An 18,116-nucleotide genomic window follows, 5' to 3' on the forward strand; every position below is an offset into this window, starting at 1 on the left:
CTCTCCTCTACTCTCTCCTCCCCTCTGCTTCTTCTCGGTCAGTCATCTTACCATCATTGATCTGTCCATCTATCACCTTCCTCTGTCCTACTCTGCTTTCTACTCTGCTCTCTCTGGCTCTCATCATCTCTCTCTTCTCCATCTGTCCTCACCTCAACCACCTCAACTTACCTTTTCTTTCTCTACCTCTCTCTCTCTCTCTCTCTCTCTCTCTCTCTCTTTCGCTCTCTCTCTCGCTCTCTCTCTGCCTCTCCCCCTGTCTCCCTCCTCCCCTCCCCATCCGTCAGGTGTATCCATGTCATCACACTTCACCTGAGGGGAACACAGTGTTGCTTGGCTGAGGTGAGCCAAGGTAGAAAGGAATGGAAAAAAGATGGGCATGGAGGAGAGAGATAGTTTGGAGAAAGGGAGATATTGGCAGTAGTAGAGGTAAGAAACCTGAAATGGAGGTAGGAAGAGCAAGACAAAAGGTGATAGAGAGACATGTAAGCACACAAAAATCAGGGAGAAAGAGAGAGAGAGAGAGAGAGAGAGAGAGAGAGAGAGAGAGAGAGAGAGAGAGAGAGAGAGAGAGAGAGAGAGAGAGAGAGAGAGAGAGAGAGAGAGATGCCTCACTCACGAGGTAACATAGCGTACCAAGCATGAAATTCACTAAGGCCCAGGAGGAATGAATAGTCCCCCTCCCTCTTCTTTCAACAATGTTTTCTCAGGGTCACGTTATTCCAGCGCGTTCCAGGGTCCCTTTATTCCAACATGTTCCTGCGTACAGAGTGAGTGCAAAGGATCAGCGTGTTGTGTTAGTAAACCCTTCCCTGCAAATATCACAAAAACGTGCTAACTGAGGTAGCCAGGGTTGGATTAATGCACAGGCCAGATATGGCTGAAGCCTAGGGGCCCCACCTGCCGTGGGCTCCCAAGTGGCCAAAAGGAGAAAAATGCAGAATTGTGAAGATGTGATATTGAAAAAATAAAAATTATATTTATATTAGTGGTGGGCCGTTATCGGCGTTAACGTGCTGCGATAATGTGAGACTCTTATCGCGCGACAAAGAAAATATTGCACGTTAATCTATTCTCAAAATATGGATTTGGGGTTTGGAGATGCGCGTCACCATAGCGTTCGATTGACAGACGCTTTCAGACTGCCCTCCAGTCGCTTCGCCTCTCCATCTGTTGCTCAGCAGACCTACTAAATATGAACAGTGTTTGCATGCTGTAAACATTAATCTCTCTGCCGTGGTAGGTGTTGTTTTAGTGCTTTTTCACAAGTGGTATACTAGAGAGACGTTATTGTTTGAGGTGAAGCAGACATTATTGTGTACCAGCCCGACATATACATTTCCCCACGCATTGCATGGAACACAAACAACAGTCCTATTCCAGAAATCTTGCCTGTGCCATAATTGCAAAACATTCCGTGTGATATACATTTTGAAGATTGTCAAACTGAAACTGTCAATATCTACTCTCGCTGAATGTTTGTGTTATGATCGCGCATTTGCGACTCATGTCAGACGGTAATACAGCTCGCGGTTGTTGCGCTTGATATAGCCTACCTCGCAGTCATCGCGCTTGACTTTTTTTTTTGCTAACTGAATTAATTTGGAGTTGTAACTCCGCTGGCATTCTAACGCAGAGAACAACTGTCAGGTTTAGCCCAAATCGATGTGGGTCAGTGCGTCTAGAACTAGCTCTAGAAATCTAGTAGCCTCACTTTGTGCAGCTGCGCAGCTCCTCCCTCTCTTAAGGAACCGCTGCCCTTTTTAACAGTCAGTGGCAGATTCATTCTATCTCTCTTTCTCTCTCTCCCTCTCTCTCTCTCTGCCCATTAGAAATGCTGAATTGTTGAGGTCATTTCGTTTAAATAGTCTAAATGTTTGATAGTTTTATCTGTATTTGCCTCTACAATTTATAGCACTGTTCATTTTGAAATGTCAGTATATTATGACTTTAAATGCTTCCTAACATATTCGAAACACTTTTCAAATATTGCAGTGATTTCACCAAATATCAACAATTTTTTTGATGATGAGATGCATTTTGGAAAAAAGAGATGAGCTCTGGTCTAATGCGTCATCTTAAGAAACCCCCTACATGCAAACCCCCACATTTGGGCTTGCATGCCCACGGGGTCATTTCCCGATCCCACCCCGTCTCTCTGTCCCACTCGCTTCCTGTCAAGAACTCAGACTGTCCTATCAAATAAAGGCATAAAAGCCCCTAATTTTTTTTTAAAGAAATTTGCATTCAAGGGGGGCCCACAGCAACCTTTACATTGGGCCCCGGGCCATCTTAATTCGCCTTAAGTCGGAGGAAGTAGGCTCGACTCTAGCTCCCATCTCACTAACATACTTGTATCACGTTTTGTGTTTCGCAATCCCATCCATCACATGCAAAAGATTCTGCTACAGGAGACCGCCGAACATGCTATGATTACATTATGTGTACAATATATTACACTGAGCTGACGCTTTTTTCCACAGTGACCTCACAGTTATTTTACAGGGTATCGTACTACAGTTGCCCACGGCTACCCATCGCTACTATGAGTGTAAGGAAGGGGGGTGAAGTGAGTTTTCGGGAGGTTACGTTATTGCTATGTCCCAATTGAGGTTTAGCGGGGCCTGGAGGTGAGCAGAGATGTATAAAGTATGAAGTAGAAGTAGAAGTAGAAGTACCGTTACAGATGTATTTACAACAGTAATAGTAGTCTATATTACAAGATTGCAACTAATATCATACTTCTAGTGTTGTAATTACATCTGTAATGGTAGAGTAGAGTAGAGTAGAGTAGAGTAACTTTATTAATCTCCAGGGGGAAATTCAGGTATCCAGTAGCTTATATAAATACACAAATAAACAAATGCCCACATGGACATTTCAAGACACAAATAACACAGGAATAGTCAGGGAGGGGAAATAAAAAATAAAAACAGTAAAGATAAAAAATGTGAAAATGTAAATATGTAAAAAATGTAAAAAGGTAATTGGGCAAAAAGACATTCTGTGAGTTGGGATAGACCATGTGCAGAAAACACTGTCAGTTAAGGTAGACAATCTTAACATGACATGGACCTGGTACTTCTACTTTCTTCAACTGAGTGTAGTGGATTCCAGCTAGCTGAACATGGTCTGGAACATCGTAGTTTACTCCCCTCCCTCCTCCTCCTATAGTTAAGTCCCCTCCCCCTTGGTTGACTCCCCTCCTGCACTCCTCCTTACTCAACTCTCCTCCTCCTAGAGTTAAATCTTCTCCTTTCCTCTTCCTTAGTCAACTCCTCTCCTCCTCTTCTCCTCCTTTCCTTATCTCCCTAGTTAACTCTCCTCCTCCTTACTCAACACCTGATCTTCCACCCCTCCTGCTCCTTCTCTTCATACTCCTCCTCCCCTCATTAGTTAACTCCCCTCCCTCCTTCTCCCCTCTTCCTCCTCCTCATCCTCCCTCAGTCATCTCCGTTCCTACCCTACTCCCCTCCTCCAACTCTCCTCCCCTCCTCCTAATAGTTAACTTCATTCCTTCTTCTTCTCCTCCTCCTCCTCCTCCCCTCTTCCTTAGGTAATCCCTCCTCCTCCTTAGTTAACTCCTCATCTCCTCTCCTCCCCTCCTCCTTAATCAACTGTCCTCCCCTCCTCCATCTCCTACTCCTGCCCCCTAATAGTTAACTCCTCCCTCCCACTTTAGTCAACTTTCCTCCTCCTCATCCTCCTCCTCCTCCTCCTCCTACATCACTCATCCTTCTCCTCTTCTTCCTAAACCCCTCCTCCTCCTCTTCCTCATCCTCCGCCTACAACCCTCCTCCTCTTTAGTCAACTCGCCTCCTCCTCCTAAAAAACAAACACTATCAGGTTCAGTGTGTGTGTGTTTGTGTGTGTGTGTGTGTGTGTGTGTGTGTGTGTGTGTGTGTGTGTGTGTGTGTGTGTGTGTGTGTGTGTGTGTGTGTGTGTGTGTGTGAGTAATACCTGTCACGCTAGCACATGCCAAGGGCACACAACCTGATCTAAATTTAAGCCACAACAACGGAATACCAAACATCCTGCAGGTGTGTGTGCATGTGTCTGTGTGAGTGTGTGTGTGTGTCAACTGTGTGTACGTGTGTATGTTTCTGTGTGAGTGTGTGTGTGTGTGTGTGTGTTTCAACTGTGTGAGTGAGTGTGTGTGTGTGTGTGTTTAAATTAGTTAATTGAACCGGCAAGGTCACTTGTCTGACTGTGAAACACAGTAAAACCTTTCTTGTTGGACGCGCACGCACACACACACACACACACACACACACGCACACGCACACGCACACACACACACACACACACACAAATGTGATTATTTTAAGCATCCTTATGTTAGTAAGCATGAGCGCAGTGTGTGTGTGTGTGTGTGTGTGTGTGTGTGTGTGTGTGTGTGTGTGTGTGTGTGTGTGTGTGTGTGTGTGTGTGTGTGTGGGTGTGGGTGTGTATGTGTATCTGTACACACACTGGAGCGTCTTGAGTTTAAATTGAGCTTTTCACATTGGGGAGATGAAATTAGGTTGTCTGACACAGTCGTGTCCTTTATAAGGACATGCACACACACACATAGGCCTACCCACAAAGCCACACACACACACACACACACACACACACACACACACACACACACACACACACACACACACACACACACACACACACACACACACACACACACACACACAAACACCTGATGTAATTACAATTGGTGTCCAGTGGCTTGTGTGTGTGTGTGTGTGTGTGTGTGTGTGTGTGTGTGTTCGTGTGTGTGTGCGTGCGTGTGTGCGTGCGCGAGCTTGAGCATGTGTGTGTGTGTGTGTGTGTGTGTTTGTGTGTATGTGTGTGTGTGTGTGTGTGTGTGCGTGTGTGTGTGTGCGTGTGCGTGTGTGTGTGCGTACGCAAGTTTGTGATGAGTAATAAAATCAGTTCAGAGATTAAATCATTATTATTTCACGTGTTGCTTTGCCTACGTACACCCTGCCGTAGGTCAGTGTTTCTCTACATCCTGCCTTCTCATTGGTCAGTGGTTCATACACCCTGCCTTCTCATAGGTCAGTGGTTCATACACCCTGCCTTTTGATTGGTTAGTTCATACTCTGCCTTTTGATAGGTCAATGGTTTATACACCCTGTCTTGTCATCGGTCAGTGTTTCTCTGCCTGCTCATAGGTAAGTGGTTTTCTACACCCTGCCTTGTGATAGGTCAGTGGTTCTCTATGTGTGGTGAAGAGGCCTAACCGCAGAAATACACCAGCGGCCACTGGGCAAAAAGGCTCTGTTTCCAGGGATGTTTGTATGAAGATATTTCTGGATATTTACAATATACGGAGATATATTGATAGATACGGTACTGATACGCTGGTGCCAATTTTCATATATGGAGCATATCCGAATCTCGGAATGGGACAGTTTCGACATGAGACAAATCCGGATGCCGTTTTCTCACCTGATACGGCACGTGCTTCACGTATTTGATGCAGATACTCCCACGGATGTGTTCCATTCTTGTAGTTGTATATCTCCGGATCTGTGAGGCATGGGACGACCCATACCTCCCACGACCAGGCAATAAATTGATTTCACAGGCATTTATGTACATGCCTTTATCACGCTAGGTGTTTTTAGCTTCTTCCCCAAAGTTGTTACAACAATGAACTCACACTTACTGGACACTGTTCATCTATAAACGACTGTGCACCTTGCAAGGGAAGCTCAAATCTCAGAATACTTTGAAAAGCGTTCTATTCTATTATTTAGGCCTATTACAACTTAGTCTTGCCTGGTTACCATCCTAATCACGAGTGAGATTGTCTTTCAGATCGAAACGATTGTGGAAGCTGAGGATTTCCCAGGCTAACATGTGACGGGCATGTTGCCACATCTGTGATGTTGCCAAAGTTGCCGAAATTACTTATGCTGACGTTAGGTTAAACTGCCCTACAAAAGGTAAACAGCAGTGCCAACAATGAAACTGAGGGGAAAAAATGCCTTCAAAGACTTGGTAGGTTGGATATTGTAGTTACTGCAAATTTGACATAGCAATATTTGTAAAACAGGGCACATTTTGACCATAACTCTTAGTCACAAGATAAAGGAGGTCTTTATGAAAATCATTTTCAGAATGAACACATTTTCAGAATGAACCTACGGTAATTGGTTACTGCACTTTGCCTTTGTAAGGCAGTATACTTCTTTCAACATAATATAATAGACACAAATCTACTGCAAAACAACAATTAGGCCAACTTTAAATTACTGCTAAATCCCAGCTAAAACCATATTATAACAGACAATTCTTTTGTTGAATGTTCTTTCTTTAATTGCTTATTTTACATTTACATTTAATCATATTTCAAGCTTTGTCGGCCGCAGAAGGGGGGGGGGAGGTCACGAAGGGAGAACCGGCCACTATCGGTCACTCGCTGGCTGGGCTTGCTGGCATCAATTGAAGTACGCCAGCAAGGCGCACACTTCTCCATCTCAGACAGAGCACAACAAATGTGCACTTGTTTCCCCATCAGGCACAAGGCTAGAATCAGCTCCTTTGAGGTAGTCGAGGTCGTCCTCCTCCAGGACATCCTGCGCCACCAGCACCACTGCTTGAAAAGCAACAAAAAAATAGGGCAGTTTTAAACAATGTGTTAAACATTAAAAAATATGTACAGTTCAAAACCCACACTCATGCTTGTTTACCATGAACATGCCAAAGAACTGGTCACATGAGATAATACAGCAGGATTTTCACAAGATTATCCAGCAGATCAACCAAGCATAGTTCAATTGTGGTTTATCCACAGGAGTACAGTAGCTGTCATAGTAATATCCCTTACAAAAATTAACCATGGTTCTACTATTTAACTTTGATACACTATTTGCCATAAACCATGGTTCCCCCAAACCACGTGTTTTAAAACTATGGTCCCCCCCACGTTTCCTTATGCTTGCATCTCTTAAGCCTGGTTTAGACTCGTCCTTTAGTTGGAGGACACGTACTGTCAGCAGGGTAACGGCAGATCAAGTACCCAAACAGCCACCACGCCCTCCCTTTTATGGCTGAATAGACCCCTTGCCGCGATCAACGCATAGTTCTCCCAGTTTGAATTGTTCGCGATCTGCCACTGCCCCCCCACTGACAGTATGTGTCCCCCAACTGATGGAGGAGTCTTTTTTAAAAAAGATATTATTGTCTTCATAATGACAGTACAGTGCAGATGATGACAGGAAGCAAGTTGGGAGAGAGAGATGGGGAAGGGCTGGCAAAGGACCCAGGCCAGGAATTGAACCCGGGTCGGTCGCATTGCAAACGAGTGCCCTGCCATATGCTCCATGGTAGGGCCTGACGGAGGAGTCAAAACAGACCTTTAGTGTTGGCTGCCCATTTGCAAATACCTTGTACCAAATGCGGTCATTCTAAAAACTAACAATAGTACTCGGAAGAAAGAAAGGGGATATTGGCTAATTGCCCCCTGAAGTGAAGTAGTGACAAAAGAAAGTGATGGCAGTTGTATGATGGGGTTGGTAGTTGTGGTTTTACCTACCCGCTCACGTCTGCCCATCAAATTTTTCCTTTTTTTCTCACGTCATCAGTCTTCCCCGCAAGGCCCAGTTGTTTGACTTTTAAGATTCTCAAAGAATCTATTTCAGGCTTCTGCGAGACAGAAAGAAACTGAGTTAGTCTTTTTTATACATCATAATCACATAAATGAGTTATGAGTAAACTCTCTGGTCCCCAGCACTACCCAGAATCCTTACTAGCCTGGGTGATGGCATTGGTGACCTCGTCACTATTAGGTAATCTACAGCTGAACAGAAAACATACAATGCTGTACACAAGTTTTCATTACTTTATGACTAAACGTGTAATGGTGATCCAAATATACAGTGCACGGCAGTAATGACTACACCCCTGTTGAAAAGTAACATCGTGAATAATATATATATTTTTAAACACACAAGTTGTTCCCAAAGTGATTATAGAGTAAGTGTAATACAAAAATGTTTTCATCTTATGGCAGAAAAGTAAGGTCAGTAGTATAACTTGAATGACATATTTGTCCATTTTTTTGTGCAATTATGCTATGTTAAACTGTCTGAGAAGGGGCGTGCTGGCCCAAAACGTCTTGAAATTGAAATGGATTTAAAGGGAGGTCATCGTTGTGTGTGTTTCATCCTTGCCTTACATTGAACTTTTACATTATGAGTCCCCACCAGGCCAAAATAGATGTGTGTGAGATTTGAATGAAATCATGTGGAGAGTATGTATCATGATCTGCTTCAGTAGTCACAGTACATGTCGACAAGCATGTTTCTTTTGGTGAAATTCAGCTTCCTCCTGTTGATGGCATCCACACAGCCCCAAACCGTGCAACTCTCACTACCATGCTTGACTTTAAGCATGGGCACTTTTCTTTGTTGAGAAGGATACAGCTGATACTAGGGAGGGGGAGGTGAGGGGGCGTGGCCAGGCTTATGATAGGGTCAGGGGGGTGTTTGGAGGCTTGTGATGAGTCCAAGGGGGCGTTTGCTCAAAAAGGTTGAGAACCACTGATCTAAAGCTAATTTGTTTATCATGGTGTCATTAGATCACAGTACATGGTTCCATATCCCATATCCTTAGTCTGTTTGACTCTGATGAGACCATGATAAACAATTTTGCATCAGTAGATGGTGTCAAGCATGTGTGGTGGTAAAAAGTGATTTGTAGAAAGAAAAGTGCCTCATGCTGAAAGTCAAGCATGGTAGTAGGACCGAAATGTTTCGGACCTGTACCGATGCCGTCCGCAGTAGGAAGCTGAATTTCACCACTAGAAACATGCTTGTTAACATGTACTGTGACTACTGAACATCATCAGATCATGATACTCTCCATATGAGATTTGAATGAAATCCTATACATCTTGTTTAGCTAGGTCCAGACTCGAAATGTAAAAGTTCAATGTAAGGCAAGGATGAAATGCACAGCGATGACCTCCCTTTTAATCTTTCAAATTCGTGAAGATTCGGGCCAACACGGCCCCTCCATAGACAGTTTAACATAGGGGTGTACTCACCTTTGCACCAGCATAATTTCAGAACAATGGACAAATATGTCATTCAAGTTATACTATTGACCTTACTTTTCTGCAGTAAGCTGAAAAGATGTTGTATTACACTTACTCTATGGTCATTTTGGAAATAACTTGTGTGTTTATTGAAATATTGTTCAAAATATTACTTTTTCAACAGGAGTGTACTCATCAACATATATATGTTCCTCTGGTTGCATTACATCTTTCTCTATTAATAGCACTTTGATCACAGAAGTATGGGCTGACATGCTCAGAATAAACCTGTTTACCTGGCCTGTGGTCCATGTCGTCACTGCAACTCTTCCTCCAACGCACGATGTGTTCGCCTCACTCATGCCTGATGAAAAAAAAATGATAACACAATCACATATTGTTATGCTAAGAAATTTCAATGTGATTCACTAGCCGAAATGGGATAAATGCAGAGAAAGAATTTCCCCTAGGGGACCAAAATTGGCTCCAATCCAAATTGGCTAAAAAATACTGTTACAAACAGTGGACAATTTTTTCTTGAATTTCCCACAGGATGAATGAAGTGCTTAGTAATACAGTGAATAAAGTACCTTATCTGTAAAAGACAGCCTGAACCTTACTGATGTTTTCTCTAGTTTGACGATGAGAACCTCAGGGTTATTTGAGATGGTTAAAATGGAAATTGCACATGTAAAGTCTAGATCATTTTCTTTCCCTTAAAACATGCAGTCAAATATATTACCGACAGGTCCTGAGGAACTCCGGAGGGTTCTGGGTTCCATTGGAGGGTTGGGGTTGCGGGGTGTTGATAATGCATTGCAACCACCGTCTCCTGGAGTGTCTGCGGATGTAGAATAGAGTGAAGTACTTTTTATCATGTTAGGCCTAATTCCAAACAAAATTAAGGTGTTTATCAGCTTACATAAATACACAAATACAAAGCCAAAACATGCAGAGGCCTTATACACATCATCAGTCTTACACATTCTCTCTCTCTCTCTCTCTCTCTCTCTCTCTCTCTCTCTCTCTCTCTCTCTCTCTCTCTCTCTCTCTCTCTCACACACACACACACACACACTCCTAGATGGGCATCATGTCATCCATACGATGTCATCAATTACCCTATAACAAAACACATTCTTAAATTCACAATTTCTCGTTCTCTTCTTTCTGGCACAGAAGTCTCTAGCTCTATGTGTGCATTGGAGCAAGAGCAACGACAGGGCATACTCCTGTTCTGTCAAATAACATCGGAGGGGGCTTCTTTACCTCTGCCCCGTTCATAACGACACATGCTGTGACCATCTCTTATCTTACAGAAAGGCAATTGAGAGTGTGTGTTTTTCGCTTGGTCAAGGGGGACAAATCATATATTAGAACAATACAGCCACACTTTCAAGACTATACAAGGTGATAACTTAGTTGTGTGCGACATTCAGACACAAGTGTCCATGATGTCATTAACTTTTAGATATCACGGAAAATAAGCTTTATGTCAAACAAATCTGTAACCAAATATTAGTCTCCTCCTAGCTAGTTAAAATGTAGCAGGTTACCAAATGTTGTCGTAATTTCAAAATCTAGCCCCTGCAGATATCCGACGTCAATGTCAGTAAAACTGCATACATTCATTCGTGACACCGTATCACTTGCCCAAAGGTTTAGTATTTTTAGGTGGTGGCAGGCTAGCTAACGTTAACATCTGCCTACCAGACCGAAAAAGCTAGGCTAGCTAACATGCTAAGATAACCGTCCTTGTTTAGTGGACAGTACAAGGCGCTGGTTAGTTAGCAAGTTAGCTATACGGTCAGTCAGAAAACATTAGGAAAGTTAAACATTACAATATTCAGGCATGCTTTAATTTTGATCTAGAGCTACTTTAAGACAATACACCGTATGTTCCTCTAATCTGTTACTTCAACTTACCTCAGAATGTCTTAAAGTCTGGTCCATCCTCATCATGAAATGACCTCGAACAACCTCGCCAGCCATCTCACTTGGACACCGTCTCGGAGTCCTCTCATAGTCCCATAGCCTAGAGCTAGAACTAAATAAGGTTTTTTGATGGCTTAACAAGTCTGCGACAGATTTCTGGAAAGTCTGTGATAAAGATGCTGCCAACTAACGTACGACAGAAATCCAGATAGGAAGCGGCGGGCTGCCGCGCAGAGCTTCATAATCATAACGGCAGAGGGAGGGCCAACATTCTATTCAATGCGATTGGCAGCACACGTCATTCAAAATACCGGTATCCAGTCAAAATATCTCCGTATTCACCAAACACAATTCCGGAGTCAAAATATGCCACGATTTTCACGGATTCTTGAAAAGTCGGGAAATGGTCGAAATCTGGTCCGAATATGCCGCGTGTCATAAAACATATCCAGTCAAAATATCTCCGGATACAAGCCTATTTTGCCCAGTGGGCGATCTTAGCGAGGCGAGCGACGGAAGTAATTGACTTTGTATTGAGTCGTGCGACAAAAGCGATTCTGGAGACTAGAGCGATTTTCGCGCCGAGTGCGACAGTTTGAAGTTGAAATCTTTTCAACTTTCTATGACGCGGTTCGGCGACAAGCCACGACAGCCAATGACTGTATAGAGGTCAGTGACCACAGCCAATGGGAATACTTGAATGCTTTGCCTTCTGCCTGTACAGACATACTCTAGTCTCCTCAATCGCTCGTATCGCTTGCTGCTGCACTCTGTCGCTTGAATCGCATCGCGCCTGGTCTATTCGCGCGGTAAAGTGGTTCGTGTGAAAGTGAAAATCTATTCACCCATCGCCAAGCTAGTCAAAAACAAAAAGACAACAAGATCTCCAAAGCACCATACACACACTCATCAGGGATGACTCTTATTCACCCAGGTTTTGCTGGTCAGAAGAGGCCAAGTTAGTCAAAAGGAGTCGTGGGCAACCGGAGCATTAATTGTCTGTGAGGGTCTCCGTTCATTTTGGTCATCATGCTAGTGTAGTGCTTCTCAGGAGAGGCGAAACAGCCCCCCCAGTGGGCATTAGGGAGACCTCAGGGTGGGCATTGAGAAGGAGACAGCAGAGATGGGGTGGGGTGTGGTGGGTACAGAGCCACTGTGTACGAACCCAATGTGCAATGAAATGGAATGAATCAAATGCTTGTGAAATGATCAGAGTGTACATTACAAAGATGGTGCGTGTTCATATTTCTCCTGTCAAAACGGCTTCTCACGAGGAGCCTTGGAGCTTCTTAAATGGGCATCATGGAAACAGCCAACATATTTAAACATATATATATATATATATATATATATGTACATGTGACTGCAGCCAGTAAGTGTATTTTGCTACATTCTTACTAATTGTGTTCTGTAAAAGAAATTGTCAATTGTGTGTGTATGTGTCTCATGCTGTAGTGAAATTAGTTAAGTCAGCTGTAGAATTGTGAAAGGCGTCAGGTGACCAATTATCAGGGCCACACCCACAGAGACTAGGCTTTGTTTTTCTAATCACTGGGGGCAGTGCTCATTGAGTGGCACCTGCACCCATATTAGGAAAGTAAGTACGCTTCCAGCGGCAGCCCTCCTCGTGCTAAGACCGACAAGTGACAAGACAAGCAACTCTACCTGTGCAACTCCACCGAAGCAACGACATGTAAGGCACACTTTTATCTCACTGCTGACCTACATTGACAATGTGTTTCCAGAGAATCCCAGTAATCTGCAGAGGGCGCAGGCCTTTCAAACCCTCCAACCAACGCAGGAACCTGGCCAACCTTCAGCCACTACAACCGATCACAACTTCAATCACCTCCTTCACTGTTGGTCTCTGGAACTGCCAGTCAGCTGTCAACAAAGCAGACTTTATCTCTGCTTATGCTAGTAGTCTCTCTGTTGACCTGTTGGCACTAACAGAAACCTGGTTGAAGCCTGAAAACACAGCCACTCCAGCAGCACTCTCAGCTAACTACTCATTTTCACACACCAGTCGGCTAAAGAAAAGAGGAGGCGGAACAGGGATCCTTATCAACAAGCATTGGAGCTATGCCCCCCTGCTGCCTGCCAACAACTACAGCTGCCTGGAATATCATGCAATCAAAGTCACAGCCCCAATCAAGGTGTCTGTACTTGTGATCTACCGTCCCCCAGGAACGCTGGGCGACTTTATTGACGAATTGGATACGCTGATCTCCTCCATCACGGACCTAGGCGGCCCCCTACTTGTCCTCGGCGACTTCAACATACATCTAGAGAAGCCGTACGCCACAGACTTCAAGGCCCTGACACTTCCAAATAAGGGGCCATAATTAACAGTAAAGTAGCTACAACCTAATACTTAAGTAAGGGTTAATAATCATTATTTAATGCCACATTAGACACATATTAATTGTTATTAATGCATATGTTGAACATTAGTAAGCAGTTACTTAACTATTAGATAACTATTACCTTGTGTTACAAGTTAATAGCATATTATTATTTAACTAATAGATAAGTAAGGGCACAGTTAATAGTTAAGTAGCTATCAGGTCATACTTAACTAAGGACCAAAATGAACACTTACTTAATACAAAAGCAAGGCATAACTAATGGTTAATTAATACATAAATATTGGGTTTTGGGACCCTTATATTAGAGTTGGCTGAGGATAACTAATGGTTAATTAATAGATAGATATTGATATTTGGGACCCTTATATTAGAGTTGGCTGCGGATAACTAATGGTTAATTAATCGATAGATATTGGTGTTTGGGACCCTTATAATAGAGTTGGCTGAGCATACCTAATAGTCAAGTAATTAATCTACTGTGACATCTAGTTTTCACTCGTTCAAATCACTGTAATAGTGGCAACAGGAGCCATTATATAGCAAGGATTGGACGTACACTTCTCAATGATGGTGGGGTGATGTGATGTCATTTTTTCATGTACCACTTATTAGTTTTAACGGTAAAAACCCTACAATAAATGCAGAACATTATGAAGAGTAATAGTTTTGAAGCGAAACTAAACCATTCCTTTGTGATAATTAGGTTAATGTTTGAGAATATTAGCTCCAAGAAGAGCAGTGCATGATGGGTACGCAATCTATAGACAACAATAATTCGGTATTATTTAATCATTAGATATGCCTTACTTTTGTATTAAGTAAGTGTTAATTAAGGTCCTTAGTTAAGTATGACCTAATAGCTACTTAACTATTAACTGTACCCTTACTTATCTATTAGTTAAATAATTATATGCTATTAACTTGAGACACATGGTAAGGGGCCATATATATAATTATAATTAACACAATTAACAGCAAATTAGCTATAACCTAATACTTTAGTAACAGTTAATAATCACTACTTAATGCCACATTAGACACATATAAACTGTTATTAATTCACATGTTAAACATTAGTAAGCAGTTACTTAACTATTAGATAACTATTACCATGTGTCTCAAGTTCATAGCATATAATTATTTAACTAATAGATAAGTAAGGGTACAGTTAATAGTTAAGTAGCTATTAGGTCATACTTAACTAAGGACCTTAATTAACACTTACTTAATACAAAAGTAAGGCATATCTAATGATTAAATAATACCGAATTATTGTTGTCTATAGATTGCGTACCCATCATGCACTGCTCTTCTTGGAGCTAATATTCTCAAACATTAACCTAATTATCACAAAGGAATGGTTTAGTTTCGCTTCAAAACTGTTACTCTTCACAATGTTCTGCATTTATTGTAGGGTTTTTACCATTAAATTTAATAAGTGGTACATGAAAAAATTACATCTCATCATCCCACCATCATTGAGAAGTGTACGTCCAATCCTTGCTATATAATGGCTCCTGTTGCCACTATTACAGTGATTTGAACGAGTGAAAACTAGATGTCACAGTAGATTAATTACTTAACTATTAGGTATGCTCAGCCAACTCTATTATAAGGGTCCCAAACACCAATATCTATTGATTAATTAACCATTAGTTATCCGCAGCCAACTCTAATATAAGGGTCCCAAACACCAATATCTATCTATTAATTAACCATTAGTTATCCTCAGCCAACTCTAATATAAGGGTCCCAAAACCCAATATTTATGTTTTATATAACCACTAGTTATGCGTTGCTTTTGTATTAAGTAAGTGTTACTTTTGTTCCTTAGTTAAGTATGACCTGATAGCTACTTAACTATTAACTGTGCCCTTACTTATCTATTAGTTAAATAATAATATGCTATTAACTTGTAACACAAGGTAATAGTTATCTAATAGTTAAGTAACTGCTTACTAATGCATTAATAACAATTAATATGTGTCTAATGTGGCATTAAGTAATGATTATTAACCCTTACTTAAGTATTAGGTTGTAGCTACTTTACTGTTAATTATGGCCCCTTATTTGGAAGTGTTACCGTAATTTGACATTCAACTAGCCAGCTGCCCTCCGACACACAAGAGTGGTAACCAGCTCGACCTGATCATGACTAAGGACTGCCAAGCGGAAAACATCAAGGTAACACCAATGCATGTTTCAGACCACTTTTTCCTCCATTTCACCAACTCCCTACCCGACCCTACACCCACCCCCCCTCCCTTGGTCACATATAGGCGGAATCTACGCAACCTGTCACGCACTAGCTTTGCATCAGTGGTGGCAGATGCCTTGCCCTCAGCAAGCGTGCTCTCCTCACTCGATGTTGACACTGCTACAGATTCGCTCAGCTCCACACTGACCTCCTGCCTCGACAACCTGTGCCCACTAGTCACTAAACCTGCAAGACCTTCACAACCGCGACCATGGCTGACAGAGACCATCCGAGCTCTACGTACCACCCTCAGAGCGGCAGAAAGGAAATGGCGCAAAACCCGCAACCCATCTGATCTCGAAAAACTTAGATCTCTACTAGCCTCCTTCTCCGCCTCTGTAACAGCTGCCAAGACGACCTACTACAACGACAAGATCAGCAACACTACAGACCCACGTAAGTTGTTCTCTACATTCAAGTCACTGCTCAACCCTCCCCCCCCTCCTCCGCCCACAGACCTGAACCCAGACAACTTTGCCAGCCTTTTTCACGGAAAAGACCGCAAATATTAGCAAGCAATTCTGTGAGCTCCCCTCCCCCTCCAGAAGACACCCCCCTGGCAACTATGAGGACTCCTGCAACACTCCACGAATTCACTCTACTCTCTGAAGAAGATGTCTCCAAACTCAGCACAAGAAGCCGTCCCACCACCTGCCTACTAGACCCAGTGCCCACAAACCTTCTTCAAGACATTGCCCAAACAGTGGTCCCAGCAATCACATCCATCATGAACTCCTCACTCTCCTCCGGCACTGTCCCCTCCGCCTTCAAACAAGCAAGGGTGACACCACTACTGAAGAAGCCTACACTGAACCCTGCTCATGTCGAAAACTACAGACCTGTCTCACTGCTTCCCTTCCTATCCAAGACGCTAGAAAGGGCAGTTGCAAAACAGGTCACCAACTTCGGATTACTGGACCCAAAACAATCTGGTTTCAGAAGTGGACATTCAACTGAAACTGCGTTACTCTCAGTGACTGAAGCTCTAAGGACTGCAAGAACGGAAGGACTATCCTCGGTCCTCATACTACTAGACCTGTCTGCAGCCTTTGACACAGTCAACCACAAGATCCTCCTGAGGATACTCAGAGCCATGGGAATCACAGGCGTTGTCCACTCATGGTTCAACTCCTACCTCTCTGGACGCACCTTCAGTGTGTCATGGCAAGGGAAGCTGTCTACGACTCACACCCTCTCCACAGGCGTACCCCAAGGATCAGTGCTGGGACCCCTTCTGTTTGCAATATACACCTCCTCCCTGGGACGTGTCATTCAAACACATGGGTTCTCCTACCACTGCTATGCTGATGACACCCAGATGTACCTGTCGTTCCGTCCAGAGGACACCACGGTTTCGGAACGCATCTCTGCCTGCCTCACAGACTTGTCAACATGGATGAAGGACCACCACCTACAGCTGAACCTGGCCAAGACAGAGCTCCTGGTGATCCCAGCTAAAGAGTCGCTCAGTCACAACATCAACCTCAAGATAGGCTCCACCATCGTGACCCCAAACAAAGTCGCCAAAAACCTTGGCGTCATGATTGATGATGAGCTGTCATGCTCCAACTACATCAACTCGGTCACCCGGACCTGTCGAATCCAGATGTCCAACGTACGGAATATCAGACCTGTGCTGACACAATATTCTACACAACGACTGGTCCAGGCCACGGTCCTGTCCCGCGTTGACTACTGCAACTCACTCATGACAGGTCTACCTGCTTGTGCGCTAAAGCCTCTGCAGATGATCCAGAATGCGGCGGCACGGTTGATTTTCAATCAACCCAAAAGGACCCATGTTACTCCTCTATTTATTGAGTTGCACTGGTTACCGATCGCCGCCCGGATCAAGCACAAGGCATTGACCCTTGCCTACAAAACCATCACAGGAACGGCCCCAGCTTATCTGAAGGACCTACTAACGCCTTATGTTAAGCTGGGCTTACACTGTACGACTTTTGCCCCGAATTTCCCCCGATTGGCACTCGCACGACTTTTTGAGAGTCGGGCCGATTTCTTGCTCAATCGCTGGTCAATCGTGAGTCTCGCATCGTGCAGTGTACATGGGGTAACGACAAGCGATTTCGCCTCACAATCGTGCAATCGCAGGGTCGCAAGAAAATCAAAACGGTTTGAAATTCTGGTCGTGGCTCGTGCGTAAATTGCACAGTTAAAGCAGTGCTACGACCTGATTTGACACTTCACATGCACAAAGTAATAGTGCCGTGCGATTCACTGTTGAGCGCGACCTCATCTCCACCTCAGGTGCGCATGTTCCCTCCTCTGCAGACCGGGGAAACATGCCTGTCGCGTCGTACGGTGGAAGCATTTCGCTCGCATTCGACTGTTGGCTCGTGTAGTGTGAGGACGTGAGTCGTGAGTTGTGAACTTTTAAACAGTGAAATTCCATCGTGCAGTGTGAGCAGAAGCTTAAGACCCACGAGTGAAAATATCGCACAGTGTATGCCCGGCTTTACTGGAAGAGAACTGCGCTCATCCAGCACATGCC

At 43.5% G+C, this 18,116-nt stretch overlaps 1 long non-coding RNA gene across 1 annotated transcript; it reads right to left on the minus strand.

Moving 5' to 3' along the window:
- Positions 1-6,322: 6,322 nt before the first annotated feature.
- On the minus strand, positions 6,323-9,880 carry LOC134456165 (uncharacterized). Its single transcript, XR_010036233.1, has 4 exons — positions 9,786-9,880; positions 9,340-9,407; positions 7,541-7,650; positions 6,323-6,598 (listed from the first exon to the last, which is right to left on the minus strand). It is a non-coding gene; the product is annotated as an uncharacterized LOC134456165 (long non-coding RNA).
- Positions 9,881-18,116: the final 8,236 nt, after the last annotated feature.

This window comes from Engraulis encrasicolus, chromosome 10 (genome assembly GCF_034702125.1).
Source record: "Engraulis encrasicolus isolate BLACKSEA-1 chromosome 10, IST_EnEncr_1.0, whole genome shotgun sequence".
Classification (NCBI taxonomy): Eukaryota; Metazoa; Chordata; class Actinopteri; order Clupeiformes; family Engraulidae; genus Engraulis; species Engraulis encrasicolus.